Raw genomic sequence first — 20,176 nt, 5'->3', positions numbered from 1 at the left:
TTTACCTCCATTGTGGGTGTAGACTGCAGAGAGAAAATTAGAATCATTGCTCATGCTTGCACAGCTGGAATTTCTTTACAGTGCAATGTAATTAGCCTGCAGAAAATACTATAATTCCATAAATGAAGCCACTGTAAATTCAGCAACAATGACCATAGTTATGTCTTTTATAATGATATTAGTCTGACAGTTTACGCCTGTTTATCAACATGTGCTAAGCATGACCATATTTGGTGAGCCCAAATACAACTGTAAAAATGAGCAAGGTACCCAACAGCTTAGACAGAGGCTTTACTCCGAAGTGGAGGGGAAACATCCAATGTGAGGGAAAAGTGGTATGGAACAAATCAAAGGAATAAGCCATTCAGCCACCTCAGAGATAGGTAACAAAAGGCTTTCCACAAGCTCTGGGCTTCTCAAGAGATAAAAGTCTGTCTGAGAGACAGGGTGGCTGACTGGTGTTCATTGTGCTACCAGGGGAGGGTGCAGACAGTGGTGTGAAAGGAGCCATCAAGGTTGAATGGATGAGAAAAGGGGATCCTTGGGAGCAAATGAAAATGGTTGGGATCAAGCATACCATTGGTCTCAATAGGCAAAAATGACAGCACAGAGTATAACACTCGCAACATGGGATGCACCGTGTAATTCATGGTAATGTAACCTCTGAGTATTATAAAGTCACTTGCGAAGTCCTACATGACGTGGTACTCCATCTTTTTTGTTCAGGATTTATCGCCGCTTAGCGATATATGGATGTATAAAGATAGTCTTTACTATTTTGGTGTCAATACTCAACTATACATGCATTTAAAACTAACCAGCCCACATGAATAATCTAATATTATAGTCGTTTCTTGCTGAGATTAAAGAGAGGAGGTCCTGTAACTCTGCTCCTTAACTCTGAGACAACTGAGCTGTTGATTTTTATTATTGTTATTGTTGACTATTGGCCTTATTGTTGCTTGTTCAAGGACACCACTGAGAGTTCTGTAAAAAGCACCAATACACAAGCTGAGTCAGTAAAAAAATCTCACACTATATTTGACTTGACTGTCTCTTTTCAAGGCACACTAAGCATTTGACCAAAACTGTTTTTTTTTTTCATCTTCGCAGTATCGTTAAGATACAGCCAATCCTACCTGATGGTGATGCAGAGCTCCTGGCCTTGACTATTGTAACGTACTGCCTTATGGTTTTCCCAAGTCTTGTATTAAAAGCCTGCAGTTGGTACAAAAAAAAAAAAACACAGCACGACTTTTGAGGAGGATGATAAAGTTCGATCATGTTACCCCATTCTGGCAATCTTCCATTGGCTCCCGATTTAATTGAGATGTCATATTTAACGTCTTGTTACTTACTCAAAAAATGTTCTCTTATCTTGCTGACTGAGTTTTACCATATTCCATCATAATACCTATGTTTGCAAAACACTGCTCTTTTTGTGACCCAAAGAGGTAGAACAAAGTCAAGTACTCTTGAATCCCGTATACATGGACATTAGAGTAGCTATCTCAGTAGAAATGTTAATACTGAGGTAAGACTTATTTCTATGCTTTGGCATTTAGTTCAAGTACATGTACACCATTTTTACTGCTGCTTGTTCTTTCTCCTGCCCCCTCATCTCCTGTTCAGAGAGACGGCTGCATAATGTTGACCAATTCTGACACTTTTGCTGTTTGAGTTTTGCATCTACCATTTGGGACAATATCTGAAGTGGGCCACTTCTCCCACAGTCATTGCTACGCAGGATTATGCTCTGACGGACCGGGGCAGGTCCTGAGGCAGAAGCACTTTCCTGAAGGTGTCTGTCCATTTCTCTTCAAGTAGACCCTTATGCAATCTTAATAAATATTGTACAGCATTTTGCCATTGTAAAGACAATAGGACAGCACTGGGATCGTGTGATAAATTTTGCCCACTTGACATCCAATGCCGTCTGGTCATCTTGGACAAAGGATCATCCCATCTGCAGTCCCTTCTCAAGGTTTCTTTTCCTCTACATGGGATTTTGAGTTTTTCCTTGCCTGATTTGGGGGTTTGGATCAGTGGGTATTATTAATCATTGCCAACGGTATGCCTGTGAAGCATCTTTGAAACTCTTGTGGATACTTGACTTCCATTTTTGAGTTAATATCAAATTGGAATGAAATTTGCCCAAACAGCAGGTTTACATCAAAGATGTTTGTCTGTACTCAGGGTAAGAAATGTAATTTGATATGAAACTGAACATTTCAGCTGTCGTAGGCTCTGCTTTCTCTTAGTGCCATTCTATTTTGCTGTGAAGTTTGTGCTAACAATTTTTGCTGCACTGTCACATCAAATATCAAGTCGGTGGTTTAAATCTGTGGCACCAGCCCCTGTCTCAATTGACTCTAACACGCTCAGTGTAACTAACCATTACACTGAGAATGGATGCATTTTTCATCGAGACAATTTTCAGCCATGCGTGACCTCACAAACCTCTGGCAGGTGAACTTTAATCAGTAGTGGTGATTCAGTACTTCTGTCTCCCTTCGGTCATTCCTCCGTCTCCAGACTCCAGGTGGTGTCACGGCTGTCTGCCGGAATGCAAATTTGTCCCCAAGAATGCTTCAACTCTTACAGTTCCCCCATTTGTCACAGGATATGTTCATTACCCACAGCCTAAAATTAGTGTCACAACAAGACATTCAGGCTAGGCGATGAATCCACCTGCTGGCTGCCTCGTCATCCCTTGTTTCCAATCTAAGTGCAACCCCCCCGAGAATCTCATGAGGCAACATCCCTTGCTCCTGAATGTCCTTCATATATTTTTGCTTCTGTTGTTCAGTTTCCTTGACAAATTTGTTGTTAATAATGATACAGGTCCCACCCACCACTAGAGAGGACGTCATATTACCCTTCCAGATGGCGTGGTAATGTTGCACTGGATAGCAAGGTGTTTTAACTCATCATAATAAGAGCATGAACTCTATGTGAGTTATAACCTTGCAACATACATGGCTTGCTTGCAAAGAGCACTTGTGTATGATTCTTTGATAATCTTGTCGTAAAGGAAACAATGTGACGTGTTGATGGCTGGAAGACAGTAAACATTTCCATGCATGTTATGTGTAGTCACTGACTGCAAGAAGAGGTCAGGGACAATAATTACCATGCCAACTCATCTGAGGGGCTATTTTTATTCCCATGCATCAGTAGAACAATACTGGGATCAACTCATATCTCAATTGAATTGAGAAAATAAATGCAAATGCGCTGCTTTAAATCAGCAGATTATCGTCACAGTACAAGAAGGATTGCAGTGCGTTCATAATGATCTAATAGATTCTTATGTTAGAATGGAGTTCAATGTCATCACATAGTTGAGTGATGCAGATGGTGGAAGAAGAAAAAAATAGTAAAGGAGAGAGAGGGCAATAAGACAAACAGAACATCCTAGGGAAACAAAAATCAACCTTCTCAACAGTCAATGGAACATTTTATTTCATATCACCTCTGACTTGGATTAATGATGATGGTCGGGTCAGTTCACTCTGTAATGAATGTGTAGCCAGCCCAGATTCTCAGTCACAGCAGAAGGGCAGCCGCCACGCCCGACAGTTGGAGAAGACAACACCATAGTTGCCACTTTCATTTCCCCTTCCTCTCCGCCCCCACTGTGGTAATGGTTTCTCTGACCTCTGTCTCCCCATTACTGTACGCTTCACCCAACATCAACTGTCAGATGACATTACTCATCGACACACTTCCGACATCGTCAACACACCGGGAACACCTTTTTCTGCCGCCCGATGCCCGCCACATCATCTGTTGACAGCCGGCATCTGGAAGATCATAAAGATGAACACGACTGTGTTTAGAATGGCGTTGATGACCTTTACTGTTGTGTTTTGTGGGAAATGTGCCATAAAAGTATGGTAGAGACAAAAGTGCGCAGCAACCTGTTTGATAACAGATGTTATTTCATATTTAATAAAACTTCACTAAGTTTGACAGTAACTTCAACTGGAACTGACAGTTTAAAGTCTATTTGATAAATTGTTCCCCCAAAGTGTTGCTTGTTGTGTAGTGAGTAAAGTTCAGAACGGTGCCCCCATAAGCTGTTCAGAACTAAAATTTTTGCTCTCAAGTAAAAGTAAAAAAAAAATTTTGTCATGTCACACATAAGTCATAGCATCAATGTAGTTGAGTTACGACTGAGTGACATATGTCGAATGAGTTGATGGTAAAGAGTTACAGCTGATAGATTAAATTTTGTAAGCACTGGATATAAGGTGCACAACCATTGTAAATTAAATCATCAACAAGTGGGCAGAAGTGAACATAAACGAGCATGGACAAAAGTGCAGATTCTCCACTAGAAGATACAACCACTTATTAGTGGGAGTTGGAAGGTTATGCTGGGATTTGTCAAAACTACAGAGACTAGTCCAAACAATTCTGGGAGATTTGTAGACTGATGAGAAAAGGATTAACCTTTACCAAAGTGATGGAAGGACTAAGAAAGGGTGTGCTCATGATCCCCAACTATATAAGCTTATCTGGGAACATGCCGTGGTTTGAGCTTTTATTGCTTCTCCTAAAAAGAGGCTCAGTAATCTTTATTGATGAACAACATGATGACAACAACACAATGCAGACTGGAACCGTATTGAAAATGTATTTTACATTCTAAACAGAAAAATGAAGGATGTCACCCCCAAAAACTAACACTTAAAAGGAATGCAGTGAAACCCTAGAAAAGCATCACATAAAAAGAGTGCAGATTTGTAATATTGTCAAAAGTTGACGTTTGCTACAGGTATTGTAAGAAGAGAATCTGACCGAAATATTACGTTAAGTTTTATCTTCCATGCTGTGAACCACTTGTCTCATTAAAAAAAAAAAAAATGACAGCAAAGACAATTTTTCTTCAATAGTACAATTGGCTCCACTGTTCCATTACATTTTCAGGGGAATTGTGATACAAATCAATACACAGCAGAGAGGAAACTCTAGCATGGAACAATTAAACTTTCACCTTCTACTATGAACATGATGTGCACTGTACACTGTACACTATGTATGTATTTCAGGACAAAATAAACATTCCAACATCTGCCATGTAGATATTCTTGGGACATTGCAGTGTCCAATGATGGCAATCATGTCATGTTGATAGGTTGAACACAATTATTACTAATTTAGTTATTAAATATAGTTAAAGATAGTTACAGCTAGATATGACAGTTTTACTTTCTCTATATTATTATTATAGATTATTTTCAGCATCTTAACCAATATTTAATGACAGACCTTGCACATAAACAGATAGATAGATAGATAGATAGATAGATAGATAGATAGATAGATAGATAGATAGATAGATAGATAGATAGATAGATAGATAGATAGATAGATAGATAGATAGATAACTTCAGCTTTCATTGCACGAAGACTAGGAAATATGTTATTTTCATGCAAATTCAGTTGCAATTTGTACCATGAATATTTCCCGTAATTATTGGTAGGTTAGTTAGGTTAGTACACAGTGACAGGGATGAAAATCATATTCCACTACTTGTTTGTCAGTGTGACAGTTGTCAGCATTACAACACGCTCAGCTTGCAGTAAACGTAGCAGTTACCGCCAAACTCAATTAATAAGCTTTATGACAACATTATCATTACTGTTACAGAGGCTTATCAGACCTTGCCAGGCTCCTCTCTTTCATTCCTCTTTTCACAGACACTGACTCAATAATTTGGTTAAGCTTGGCAACATTATAAGTGTGTTTGTGGGTCTGTGTAGAAACGAGGGATTAAAAGTATGAAAATAAATTTACTCAATTAGAGTGAATTAAAAAAAAAGAAACAGCAAATAATTGAGCCTGTGGTAACCGTTTGTATGTTTCCTGGCATGTCTCTCAAGTACTTCTTTAATAATGAAGTATGATGATCACTACATTAATGTAGAAGGTGAAATTAGTTAAAATTAGCTAATATTGCTAGTATTAAAAAAAATGACCGACACCTAAAGCAGTTTGTAGAACATTTTTTTTTTTTATGGATGTTATGACTTAGAAATTAAAACATACTGTTGACTATAGGTCAGAATAAGGTTTATTGGCTAAGTATGTAACAACACAAGGAATTTATCTCCGGTAGTTGGTCACTGATGCTGATTAAGTCAATAATAATTACAATTCGAAATTAGCCATCCATCCATTTTCCGAGCACGAGTGCTGGAACCAATCCCAGCTGTCATCGGGTAGGAGGCGGGGTACACCCTGAACTGGTTGCTGACCAATCGCAGGTCACATAGACACAGACAACAGTCGCACTCACAATCACACTTAAGAGCGAGTTCAAGTCTCCAATTAATGCATTTTTTTTGGGATGTGGGCGGAAACCAGAGAGCCTGAAGAAAACCCACACAGGCATGGGGAGAACATGCAAACTCCACACAGGCAGGGCTGTGATTTCAACCCTCAGAACTGTGAAGCCAGGGCTCTACAGCTGTGCCACCATGCATTTTATGCATTTTTTTAATCTTCAACTCTTTATATACTTTGCTCACTAGTATCAATTTGTCCATTGTCAATTAATCTTCTCATAAGATTCATTTTTCATTCCACCCTTCATCATGAGACATGTCTCAGCTAGTTTTAATGTATGTCTTGGTTCCCACACATCTGCTGACTGCACCATAGTTCCCAGAGTTCAGAATTGCGGTTTCGAAACAGTGTCACTTTGTGTGAACACTATGAGCCCCTTTATACCTCAAGTTATGCTCGTTTGACAGTTCCTAGACAGAACTGCTGAAAGTCTGTGTGACAGAATTCAAGACCCAACTGAAGGACTTACATTGACATGGAAAGTTTTCACCTTGGGCTTTCTTCTTTCGGCATTTGATCTGGTTGTCCGTCTCTGTTTTTCATTTGTTTTGCCTCACTCCCTTGATTACCTTGAGTACTTGAAACACAAAATGACAAAATTTCAAGGTTTCTTTTATCTCGGGTCCAAAGAGGATCCTCCAAATGCAGGCATACCTAAAGCACTACGGTAGCCTTCACCCATTATTGCGGCAGCAGTATGAAAAATACCGGTGGCTATGATAGCCCTCACCTATTGATATACACTAGATGTTAGTAGATTTCCGAAACACTACAGGATGTCCCTTTAAGAGAAAAAGAATGTAAAGTGAACCCCTGCTACCCGTGGGGGGCAGGGACCAAGACCAACTCAAATAACTAAAATCAACATGTAGTTCACACCCCTGGAAATGTGTTTATGATTACATATGGTAACCTGTTATTTTAAACCCTAAAACTATCTCAAACTATAATCCCCATACATTTTAATATAATTCATCACATTTCATAGTATGATCTTTAAGAATAAACAGGTTGGAAATACAGTATTTAGAAAAATGAAATGAAAGAACACTGAGGTAGAAGTCATTGCTTTACAACACATTAAAATACCAATTACTATTGCCCTATAACTTCTTTTATTGCATCCATTCATCCATTCATTTTCTTAGCCACTTATCCTCACAAGGGTCGCAGGAGTGCTGGAGTCTATCCCAGCTGTCAACAGGCAGGAGGCAGGGTACGCCCTGAACTGGTTGCCAGCCATTCACAGGGCACATAGAGACAAGCAGCCGCACTGACAATTACACCTAGGGGCAATTTAGTGTGTCCAATTAATGTTGCATGTTTTTTTCTGATATGGGTGGAGACCGGAGTGCCCGTAGGAAACCCACGTAGGCACGGGGAGAACATGAAAACTCCACCAAGGGAGGGCTGGAATTGAACAGAGGTCCTCAGAACTGTGAGTCCAACACTTTCCAGCTGGCCAACAATGCCTCCCCCTATTATTGCATATTTAAGTAAATAATATATACTTTTTAAACATACTGTATGTTGCAAACCACTGTCTACCTTTAGTTTGGGACTTACCTTACCTTGAAGAGCCAGCCATTATAAGCTGATTATTGGTTACCAGACCTTTCCCTGTATCTTATTGAGAATCCAGGTTTCTCCGGCATCAAGGGCAGAAGGAGCTTTGCGCACCTGCCAGACGCCTCTGTTGCTGTTAAAACGCCCAATTATACGTCAATGTTAACATGGCATCAAGAGGTAAATTTCTGTATGGTGACTACAAGAAGCATTAACAAATGACTCCTTGAGATTAAGTAAGCGCAAACCAGTGGCGTAGCTAACCTTGTTTTGTTTGGGCTCCAATGAACTCCGAGTCCTGTGACTTCATTTTTAATTCTTTTTTTTCTGTAAACTTGTTAAATTTAACATTGGGAAGGAACAGGCTCAATTGGTCTGATCGTAAAATGGAGCTGGCTGGGTTAGAATCCTCTGGGGTCAATTGTGATGCTGTTGTGGATTTTTTTCCTCCAAGAGACTGGCCCATGATTTAGAGTTGGCGGTCTGACAATGACTTGAATTAATTGAAAGTTGGGAGATACAGCCCAATCATTTCACAAAATGTGACATTTGTGAACCATTGCTCCATCTTTAGTCCAGATAGAAAGTTGACTGAACCACTCAGAATATAGGACAAAAGCTTACCCACTCCATGCGCTCTTGTTTGAGTGTGTAAAAATTAATTTGACCAAAAGATGATGAGCGCAAAACAGTGCATGCACTGAATTCCTTTTCAGGGAGACTTTAGGACTCAGTAGCATGTATCCAGCCCACTGTCAATGACGTTCTATAACAAACTATCAATGAAATTTTAGTAAGCCATCAAAATTTTTCATGAAAAAAGTTCTGTATTCAGGGCATTCCAAGAAACACATCTGAAACTTTCACATCAGCCAAAGCACTCAAGTTTTCTTCTTTTTGTCAAAAGTAAAGTGAAAAAGGCATTCACCGTTTGCGACGACCTGTTGGTTCCAGACGCCGTTGTGGATTTTTACCGGATAAAGTTTCTGCAGCTACATGCTGACAACTGCCAGCATTTGCCGCGTTAAAAAAGACAAAGAGAAGAAACATTTTTGATCATGTTATGGACCATTTTGGAGAAATAGTAGTCTCACTCCAGCTGGATGAATTAACTGATGTTAATAGAGAGGCACACCTTTAGAATTCAGGGAGTTTTACAGTCAAATAAGGACATACAGAAAAATTGAAAGGACATTTCTCTCTCTAGTCACAGGTAGGACCATAGAAAAAAAAAAAAGCATAAATTAGGATATACTGTAATCAAGTCAAAAGATGAAATTGGCTTGTACAGACCCTTTCCATAAAATTTTAATATCATGGAAAAGTTTATTGGCAGCATGGTGGTTCAGCTGGAAAGCGTTGGCCTCACAGTTCTGAGGTCCCGGGTTCAATCCCGGACCCGCCTGTGTGGAGTTTACATGTTCTCCCCGTGCCTGCGTGGGTTTTCTCCGGGCACGCCGGTTTCCTCCCACATCCCAAAAACTTGTAACATTAATTGGACACTCTAAATTGCCCTTAGCTGTGATTGTGAGTGTGGCTGTCTCGATGTGCTCTGCGATTGGCTGGCGACCAGTTCAGGGTGTCCCCCACCTTCTGCCTGTTGACAGCTGGGATAGGCTCCAGCACTCCCCATGACCCTTGTGAAGATAAGCAGCTAACAAAATGGCTGGATGGAAAAATTTATTTAGCTGTAGCTAAACTGTCATTGATTACAGCTTCTATTTCATATATTTGTTTATTTTTACATAATTTAGGTTCCCAACTTCTATAATCCACAAATGAATTCAAAAATTTGAAAACTCACCAGGGCATAAATGTTTTAAAGCAAGTGTGACACAATAATCATCACACTAAATTCAATCCACCTGCACAGGTTTCCCCACGTGTCAATAAATTGCTTCAGCTTAAATCGCTTCAAATCTCTCTGTTTGGTTCAAAATTGGGAAGACTGCAAGCACCACAAAAACATCAATTAAAGGATTATTAAACAGAGGAAATTCAAGAATCTCGCCGAGATTACTGATCCATGTAACTCCTGCCACCAAGCCGGCCGCCAGTCCTCTTCAGTACCTGCCACTTGACGACAAGACTATTCATCAGAATATGTCTGGATCCACTTGCTCATGGATCAAGGTCCTCTCCTTATACGAAAGAATGCCTTTCATTTGGGAATCAAGGTGCAAGAGTTTGCAAGAAGACAGTTAAAGAACAGAACCCAAGCTCCTCGAGGTCCAGTGTGAAATATTGGCCATGATTTGTGGTATGTTATCTAATTCAAGTGTTGGTAAACACTGCTTTTTTTTAAAACCAAGCATACCACAACAGCCTACTAGAATGTTTTGCAGGACTTCATGATTCTGTCATGACCAGAACACGGGGTTGGACCCAAATGCACAACTCAGGAGACGCAGAGGTGGTTTGGGAAACATCTTTATTCAGTCCAGTGTCGAGAATCAAACAGGCAGTCCACGGAAGGAGCAGTAATGGAATCGGCAGCCATGAAAAGCAGGTCTGTAGGCAGGCAGGGGTCGATACACATGAGAGCAGGAACAGGATCAGAGAGTGGGGGAACAAGGCATAAGGCAACGATCTGGCAAAGAACGGACCGTACGTGTGGTCCTATTTGTATAGTTTGTGATTACTTGGAATGAGGCGCAGGTGTGCACCTCCACTGATTCCTGTATGTGCGTGCTGCGTCTGGGATGGGCACAGCCTGGACAGGGACCGGCAGGGCCATGACAGTACCCCCTCCTTAACGGCCAGCCCCAGACTGCCCAGACGCCTTTGGGTGGGAGGCGTGAAAAGTGTAGTGTTGAGTTATCCTCGTCACAGTGTTTCTCTGCCACCTCAGCTTGAATAAAACTACACCTAACATCATGTCGTCATCTTGGTGTCCTGCATTTGGGTCCAGCGGCGGTTCGTGACAGTCCCTGGTCAGAAGGACATTGTGAAACGGAATCAAGTAAAAAAGAATCCCCAATTTGCTTGCCAGGCATTTAGTCTCTTGGCGGCCTTGAGATACTCGAGGTTCTTAGGGTCCGTCAGCATCAGGAATGGGTCCTGAGTTCCCCCCAGCCAATGTCTCCAATCAGACATAGCAGTCTCAACTGGGTTGCTTTTCGCCTGAGTCAGCCTGTTAGACAGAAAGGCACAGATGTGTAGTCTCTCATCCCTGGGACTCCTCTGGGAGAGGACCTGTCCGATGCGTCCACCTCGACGATAAACTGTCTCTCCGGATCAGGCAGGATGTGGACCAGGGCTGACGTGAAGCCAGCCTTAAGCTTGCTGAAGACCGCCTGGCAGGCCAGATTCAAATTAAAGAAAATGCAGAGAGAGGAGAGTTGGTGGCAGGGGGGGCAGCAATGGTTCTAAAATTCCCAATAAACTTGTGGTGGGCAGTTTTAGTTTCCTCTCCCTCTTATTTTTTGGGCCGTGGTACCGTTCAGAGGGTGGGCAAAACTTTGGCGAGCATCTCAGGAAATAGGCAGGCTGATATACACCAGAGGTAATGAGGTAACTACTGCAAATACTGCAGTAGTTCTGTGTTGTATGGGTTTCGTAGATATGGATTGGAGTACAATGTTTTAACAGAAGGTCTGCAGTTGAATGCAGCAAATTTAGGAAGCAAATAAGGGAGGGTCCAGTCACTGGATGCAGTACAGGTAGTAGACAAAGTCAGCATCCAGACAGCCTGACGAATGAAGTGGTTCGACAGCCTTGTTGACCATGCGCAGAGGCTCTGTTACTTCATCGCTGAAGGCAGGAGGCTGTGGAGGGAATGCGAGGGTTGGCCAGTGACACCACCTCTGCGGATGAGATATATGTCTGATATTCAGGGCTGAGGGGCACCAATAATCTTGATGACTCCTTTCACCATGCTTTAGAGAATCTTCTGGCAGGAGGAAATGCAGCTTCCGTCCCACAAAGCGATGCAATGTTCCTTCACTACAGTATATCGAGTTTTACCTAGTGCAGAGTTTGTGTGTTGCAATCTTTGTTTTCCTAATGATATCATGCATAATTCACCATATCTTGAGATTTTGAGTGTATGCTGTATTATCTTTTTTCCGTGTGTTCTCTAGCCTCAACCATTAAAACTATCCATCCATCCACTTTCAACACCACTTATCCTACTTAGGATTGTGCACCATTAAACTATAGAAGAAAAAAAACAATAGAAAACTTCATGAAAACACATTAAACATTGAGAAAGAATGAAATTTATAGTACACAATAGCACTGTACATTATTGAATTTTTAAGAGCTTAAGTGGTCTTTAAGAGTATAGAAAGTGTTTATAAGATTATTGTAGAGGTTAATTGGAATGTGAGGAACATTATTAAGAGTCTGGGGCAGTTCATACAGTTTTGAAATATGAGGGTATAATAATAATAATAATAATAATACATTTTACCTACTGCAGAGGTCGTCCAGAACCTAAACGTTCTAGATAGATTCGATGTTCTAGATGGGGTCCTGGTGAAAGAAGCACATAAAGTGGGTTTGGACTTGTGTATTCCTCATTTTGTGGAGGTAGAGGAGGTGAGTCTGAGCCTACATAGCCATCAATGCTTATTGCTTATTGCTATCATATTGTTTTTTTGATCTATATTGATAAAGCGACACATTGAAAAAAAAAAGCGAGGTTTGAGCTAATAAACACTGGAGAATAAAATGCAGTTGTTGACATTCAGTACAATCAAGCTTTGGTATTTTTACTTTATACTTATAAATAAATTTGTGATACTAATGTAATTGTAACTGCCAAATTAAAAAATGTGTTTCATGTGTTCACATTCATGCTTTCTAAATAATGTTCAATTAAAAAAAAGTTAACGCTGCAAAATGAACAAAATTATGCAGGAAGAAATTCTGTGAGGTTTTATGAAGACATGACATGATACTTAGATTGAGGTACCGTCTAAACTGGATGTGTAAATGGTTTGTGACGGGTATTGAGTGAAGCATTCTGGGACACCCAACACTAATGCGTTCTGCACAGTGAATCTTGCTGCACATCAACATGTGTCCACCGCAGACAAAGAAAGAATATAGATAAATACATTGAGAATAGTATCGACCAGATTTCAAAGTGGTGACTTACCACAACATTGCTACAATGCATCAACTGAGTAAAACATTCTACAGTGAGAGTATAATTTGTACAATTAAATTTCAGCATTATACTCTGGAAGTCTCCTGCAGATCGCATTCTTTGTGGCTTTTGTTGCTGTTTGACTTCGATGACCTCGGTTACATACAATAGGTGTAATCATTTATATCTGGCAGGCCTTTGACAACTGTTTTCATCTTCATGTTCTCATATTGATGAGTTAATGTGCTCTTTTTAGCTTTTCATCTCGGGCTGCTGCATGACAAGGTGAATCTCCCCCAGGCTTTAATGGCCTGTTGTACAGCAGAGAGTCAATCTGAACCCAGACTGATAGATAAATCACAGCAAGGGAGAGATAGATGTGGGATGAAGATGGGCTAAATGCTGCAGGTGTACTTGTCATGATCCACTTTTCTCCAATCTCTGCCTGTGTAATAACTCAGTGGAGGAAAAAAGTGAATTCCACTCCTCAACTTTCCCTCTTGCTATCAGAAGAAAAGATAAACAGATTGAATTTTGCCATGATGGCTACTCCATTTGGCAAAGAAATTGACTCCAACATCTTCATTTCCTTTCCCAGTGGCTTTAAGACCCCCATCATAAATGTGACTAAATTAATCTCCCTCTTTGGAAGTGCCAGTCAACCAAGATTTGTTAGCTATGCAGTGTAAGGCAGTTGTCTCCGTCTGATGTTTAATTTGATAACGGTGTTGTGAGAGAAATGAGATAGGCATTTGACAGACCTTTCAATCAATCTTATTTTGATTTGAAAGATGCTGAGGTTATCTGATTTTGTTTACTTTGTCTTTTCATTTTCTTTCACTTCCGTTTTCTGTTTTTTCTCTTCTTTTTTTGTTTGAAAAAAAATGATGAACCAAAAGTCAATATCCTAGAAAGCATATTACTCTGTCTCATATGATCATCCTTTTTTTGTGACTATCCGGTGTGTTAATTAGCTGTGTGATGGATAATAAATCAGGTAACTTGTAAATGGGCCCTGCCATTTTATGTTGATTCAGCAACTTTAGACATTTTACCACAGATTTCCATGAAACGAACACTCTCTTTCAATCAGGACAATGACCACGCAAAATTTTAATACCAATATAGAGTTCAAATGTTTGTAATTATTTGTATATTTGTCATCAGAAACAACATTAATAAACCAGAACATGTGTGACAGTGTCATGCGAGATATGGTATTGGCTGCACTTTTCCCCAGTGAACAGTTCTATGTACATCATCATTGATATAAATATTCTGATGCACACTCAAATAAATCATTCCCTGCCAATGACATCCAAAGCCGTCATTAAGAGTAATGAAGTGAACCACGAGGCAGTGCACAACATCCGACGGTGCTCCAGTCACGTGATGCTGTGTGCACCCGAAAGAGACAAACTCATGACATCACCTCCCTGCCCATTCTGGTTACATTAGATTCCATTTTGAATTTTGAGAGATGAGTAGGCCCGTTTTCAAGGCTGATAGGTTCAGCCACATCACTGCCGGACATCAACTAGGCTCTTTGGGTATACTACAGACTTCACCTCCAAAACCAGACCAATTAAAGGTATAGCAAAAAGAGACTCTGCATCTTGCACAATTGTCACTTTAATAAGGAATAGTTCCAATTAATTAAATGTCTATCGCTCTTTGTTCTTGTTTGTTTGTACTTTGTTTGTTCTGAATGTCGTACCAGGGACGCACCGACTGCAGGAGACAAATTCCTTGTGTGTTGTTACATACTTGGCTATTAAAGCTGATTCTGATTCTAGTCTGATTGTTGTCACATTTATTGTTGATTTGTGTTGTACTTTATTAATGAAACCATTACTTTTGAAAGAATGGCCTCTTTTTCAAGTACTCTATCAAAATGTTCACGACAGGGCATTAACTATTCAAAGATGTTTTTCACCTACCTTCAGATGAGCAATGGTGTTAGACACTTTGACCAAATAAAGACCTTCAGTATTATGCATTCACTTATCGGATTTTCTTGCTGTAAAATAGTAAGTTACATATATTGTTAGAGTGCAGCAATATATTAGACACTTTCTAAAACGTATTGGTTTCTCCACATTTTGTCTTTTGAGGTTATTGGGTTCAAGTCCAAGAAAAGTCACAAGTCATTGCAGTCCAAGTTGACTTGCAAGTCTTTTAACATTTTGTCAAGTCGAGTATAAAGTCATCAAACTTATGACTCATGCCATATGACTGGAGTCCACAATTCTGATATTTAGCACTTATTTGATGGTGACATTACTCTTAAAGATACTGCTGACACAGCCCTTTTAACTTCTTTGAAATAGAGGACTTACCAAGTTTTGTTTTTCTGGTTTTGGAATCCACCCTCTGTGAAAGGCTTGTGTATGTTGAGTAAAGTCTTCAAGCGCAAACACCTGCACTGAGCTGCTACATGAGGCAATAATCTCAAATGGATCAGACATTTTATCAGATGTGGAGAAGAATTCATTCATTTTTAAATGTAGAGGCAGCTCAAGGCACTTGTGGAAAAAAAAGAATGAAACAAACAGCCAGGTTTTTGGATTACCGGTAGATTTTATTTTTGGAAGCAAACAGTAGTGATATCTATGTTATTGTATTTCTGTGGTTTGTACCATAAAGTGTCATGCCAAGTATGAGACAAGGTATTAGTGGCTTCAAAGAAGTGAAGAAAATGTCAGAGAAAATCACGAGGGACTAATGTGCTCCTGCCAACTCCACCTCCACTTGGATGCTGTCTTAATCCTGAAGCATTTTGGGAGCTAAGCCCCAATGTTGGCTCACAGAGACAATTCTCCCAGGCTCGATCTCATCGGTTTCTCAGTGATGGCTCCCTAGCCAATGTTCTTGTCCATTGTTGTGCTGTGACTTGTGTCAACTCCCAATTTATCGCACTGTGAGTGGGCAGGTTTTCGTTTCTTCTCCCTCTTTTTTTTTTTTTTTTTAATATGAAAGCCTTTGCTGTGCCTCTTTCGCTCCCTTTACTGCTCCTTTGCTCCCACTCATCTTTTTTTCCCCTCTCTGTTCTGCTCTGTTTGTCACTGCTTGAGTCTTATGGTAAAATCACAGCTTTGACACATTGTGGTCACAATTCACAAGGCTGATTATCTCGCCCACATTTATATTCTATTTCGGTTAGTGATGTGAACTCAACTTCTAGCTCAACTCTGGTGTAAAGTGAAGTAGATTTGTTTTGATATACCGTAACTTATCCAGTATCACTAAATGTCGTGACATACTTCCTTATTTTGTCACAAGATGACTAAGAGACAGTATTTGTGGAAATAATGGTTGAGTGGCATTTGCATAAATGCCCACTTGGGATGTCAAACATGATTAATAAATTTCTTATTAGCAGCAAAACTGTAGTCATGGATTATATGTAATATAATGTGTGTGGCAATCAGTCTCAGCCAAATATCCCCATCCACACAATTTCCACCCACCCGAAAAGAGAGAAGGACGACCACTGAAAAATGATGAATATTCATAATGCTGTAGTAATGGCCATTTATATAATCAGCAAAGATGGGGTTGGAGATGAATCTGGGTTAATTATCAAGAACAGTTTAAATTGCATTCTTCTCTGCATTGATGCTAGAAAATTACTTTGTGTGTGCGAGTGAGAGAGGGAATGGGGGATAAGATGTGGGTGGATTACACAAGGGGACATTAGGCATTCTTTTTGGTTAACCCAGTGGATTTGGAGGTAGGAGTGTTTTTCCAGGACTTGAATGGATATGAATATGGTGGCAAGCTCAACCAGGCAGCCAGGCCTGCAGAATTGAAGATAGAGGAAAACATCTTCCTAATCCTTCCCTGGGTATGACCCTCTTAACCCCTCCATTGTGGAGGAGGCTTTAGCATTTTCTTGTGAATGCTTGAGTCCCTTCGCTCAGATGCCAGGTCCGCTTGTAGTTTTTTGGGTAGATGAAGATTCTGCTTGTACGTTGGTCTTCAAAAGAGTACATCGACATTTAGTTACCATGACACGGGAGGCAACAAATAATTTTACATTGAATCTATCCCTCTTTCATGGGAGTCACCGAAGGTGTAGTGGTACACACACCTGACTTAGGTCTGGGCAGCGTGGGATCGATTCCCGCTCAGTGATAGTGTCGATATCTACCCTGTGACTGACTGGCGATCAGTTGAGGGTGTAATCTGCCTTTCACCTGAAGTTACCTGGGGTGGGGACCTTTGTGAGGATAAGTGGCTTTGATAATGGATGTATCCTTGTTCCTGTTAGATTTTACTAGTATTTTGGGAGAAAAAGGAATGCAGAAACAATTGCTATACAGAAATGTTCTGTTGTAACCAATGCAACCAATGGTGTACTAAAAGTCGTTCATAATGCTTGTCAATAGCGCTCATCCCTTGAAATCATTAAATTACTTTTTTCATCACGCTTGCCAACTTATAACCTTGTTGAGAAGTTTATATTTACAAACACACGTTACTTACATTGAAGAATATCTCAACATAAATATACTGTAAGTCAAATAGAGTACTAAAATGTTGCCTTGTTGGTTGACATCATGTTTTCAGTTATAAAAGGACAAGGTTATCATCAGCACTTAAAACTTTCACCAAGAAGGCAAAGAAACTTCCAATTCTACTAGGTTCTTCTACTGTACATGGCCATAATATGAACACTTCTTGGTTGCATTGGTACTGAATAGATAATTACAGATTACGACATTTTCCTCATATAAAAAATAATAACTACAAGAAATCTCACCTTAACTACTCTAAAATGTAGTATAGTGTATGTAAAGTATTGCAGTGCAACATGTCGGCCATGTTTATGGAGAACATTTTTTGGGTGTTTTGCTTCATAGGGTCACACTTTAATGCAAGATATTGTAATGGTAAATATTTTTATTTTTTCTATTTTCTTCAAATAGAGGCCGCGTAGCTCCGTGGTTAGAGCACTGGTTTGGTAAACCAGGGGTTGGGGGTTCATACCCCACTGGGGCCTCCAGTCCCTGGGAAGGGTTGCGTCAGGAAGGGCATCTGGCATAAAAATTGTGCCAAACATATATATGCATGACACACTGTGGCGATGCCGAAAGAAACACACACTGTTTTCTTCAAAATAAATTCCAGAGAGATGATGTGTTTTTTATTATTGTTTTGAAAATGCAAGGTATGATTAACCTATGTGCAATACTCAATCTACAACACATAACAAATGCTAGAAATTATTTCCGCCTTGTCAGGGATATAGATATTGCTCCAGAGGGACTATTGCTACAAACAAAAAAGTAAAGCTGTTGCCTTCAAACTGTAAATGCAACATTTGCTCAAGACCACTATACCAAATCTATGTAAATGTGAGACAAACAACTGTGTAATTAACAAAATAACAACAAAGGGTTAGCACGAAGTGACTACTACTACAAAGAGATGGACAGAGTGACAGCAGAATAAAGATCCCACAAACAGAGACAGGCAGAATCTAACTATGCTAGCTATTAATGCTAGCTGAATGAAATGCTGGAAACATTTTCATTTGTTGATGAACAATGAAACAATAAATGGTGCCATATTAAACAAAAGATAAATAAGGAATGAGTAAAACTACTGTACAAACTACCGAGATTATCAATGTAAAATATGCAACATGTAACCCATGTGCTATCTCCCATCCACTTTTGATACATCTAAAGACCCAGTCGAGGATGAGAGACAGCAGGTGCGACACAGGAGTTCCGTCCACTAGTGATCCCAAAGGAGTTTATGGAAACAAAAATTAATGGTGTTGACAGAGAAAAAGGCACACGACAAAGAGTGCTATTGGACAGCAGTGGCATCAAACTAAATAAAATGTGGTTTAAACTCAAATGCTACATATCAATGCAGGAGACGAAAAAAAAAAGTAGGCACAGAGTCCATTTGGAGCTTAACTGGAGTCTCTCACCCAGCAATGCAGTTGCCCACTGATGACAGAAATGTCAGGATGTGGTAAATACTACATTTTTTTTCTCTTTTTTAGTTTAAGAGGTGTAAGCGCCTTCAAAGAGGGATCAGGTGCTAAAGAGGATAAGGAGTGTGTAGGTTCAAGAAAAGTGCCACAATCCGAGGAAGTGCAGGAGCTCACATTTATGACAAAGGTGCTCCTTCCTTGTCTTTCTATAGAAATTTGCCAGCTCTTCCTCATGGGGCATCAATCACCCAAGCCCCGCGTCACTGTAAACCATTCACACCGGCAGCCTTGTGCCCGAAAAAAGAATGGCCTGTCATTTCTATGGTTAAATTCAATCCCATCCACTTGAACATGCATCGACAGGGACCCGTTGGGACGAGAGTGTCATTTATCACGCTTCAGCTGCTGTTGTTGCCGTGCATACTGGTTTGTGTGTGAGTGCGCAGCAGCGGCCCAGATTTGTCTTCAAGATGCCAGGGAAAGATGATGGGAGCGCAACGTGATCAGCAAAGCAATAGAGCATTTAAGCTTGCATCAGGCAGCGTGAGATTATGATTTTCCCCCACTTTTTCTGTCTATTCGAAGCAAGAGCAGAACACAGCTGTACCTCTCTTGTCTTTTTAACCCCCCTCCAAAGCTCTAACCCCCCCCCAATGAGCTTCAATATTGGCAATTTTAGGGTCACAATAGGTCCTTGAGCTCGGTAAAATTGATGGGAGGTCATGACGTCTGACTGTAAATCCCAGTGCGCATTTTCATTTCTATGTAATCGTTTAAGACACTGATCAGATTTTAATCTAAAACTGAGGTCAAGAGCAATATAGATTGTACAATTTCACTTTTTTCCTCATTAGTTTTACTGAAGTAGAAAGCCACTGTTTCATGTACACATCCAATTGTTTTACAATGGAAGATCAAATGTCAAGTATAATATCTTCCGGAGCACTGGTTGACCTCGAGATTGTTCAGCGCTTGTAAAAATAAAAAAAAACAACCCCCACTGAATGTGACTGACAGAATGTAATGAGTTTTAGGTCAAATTGATACACTTGAAAAATTTACTTAAATACATCACATTCACCAATCTACATTATATTTTCTTAGACATAAACACATAAACAGAAAATGTAATGCAATGCCAATTGCATTTTCACTTGCGTAATACATGGGCATATAGGATTCAAAATATAATTATATCTTCACC

General features: G+C 40.0%; 1 long non-coding RNA gene across 1 annotated transcript in view; it reads right to left on the bottom strand.

Annotated features, from left to right (window-relative positions):
• Positions 1-3,165: 3,165 nt before the first annotated feature.
• Positions 3,166-20,176, bottom strand: part of LOC133508068 (uncharacterized) — a 28,099-nt gene continuing 11,088 nt past the window's right edge. The window contains exons 2-4 of the long non-coding RNA XR_009796965.1: positions 12,339-12,400; positions 6,828-6,935; positions 3,166-3,806 (exon numbers count right to left, since the gene is read on the bottom strand). This is a non-coding gene — a long non-coding RNA (uncharacterized LOC133508068). The remainder of the gene's footprint in view (positions 3,807-6,827; positions 6,936-12,338; positions 12,401-20,176) is intronic.

The sequence above is a fragment of the Syngnathoides biaculeatus genome, chromosome 10, assembly GCF_019802595.1.
Source record: "Syngnathoides biaculeatus isolate LvHL_M chromosome 10, ASM1980259v1, whole genome shotgun sequence".
NCBI classification, from domain to species: Eukaryota; Metazoa; Chordata; class Actinopteri; order Syngnathiformes; family Syngnathidae; genus Syngnathoides; species Syngnathoides biaculeatus.
This window is presented reverse-complemented; position numbering and strand designations above follow the sequence as displayed.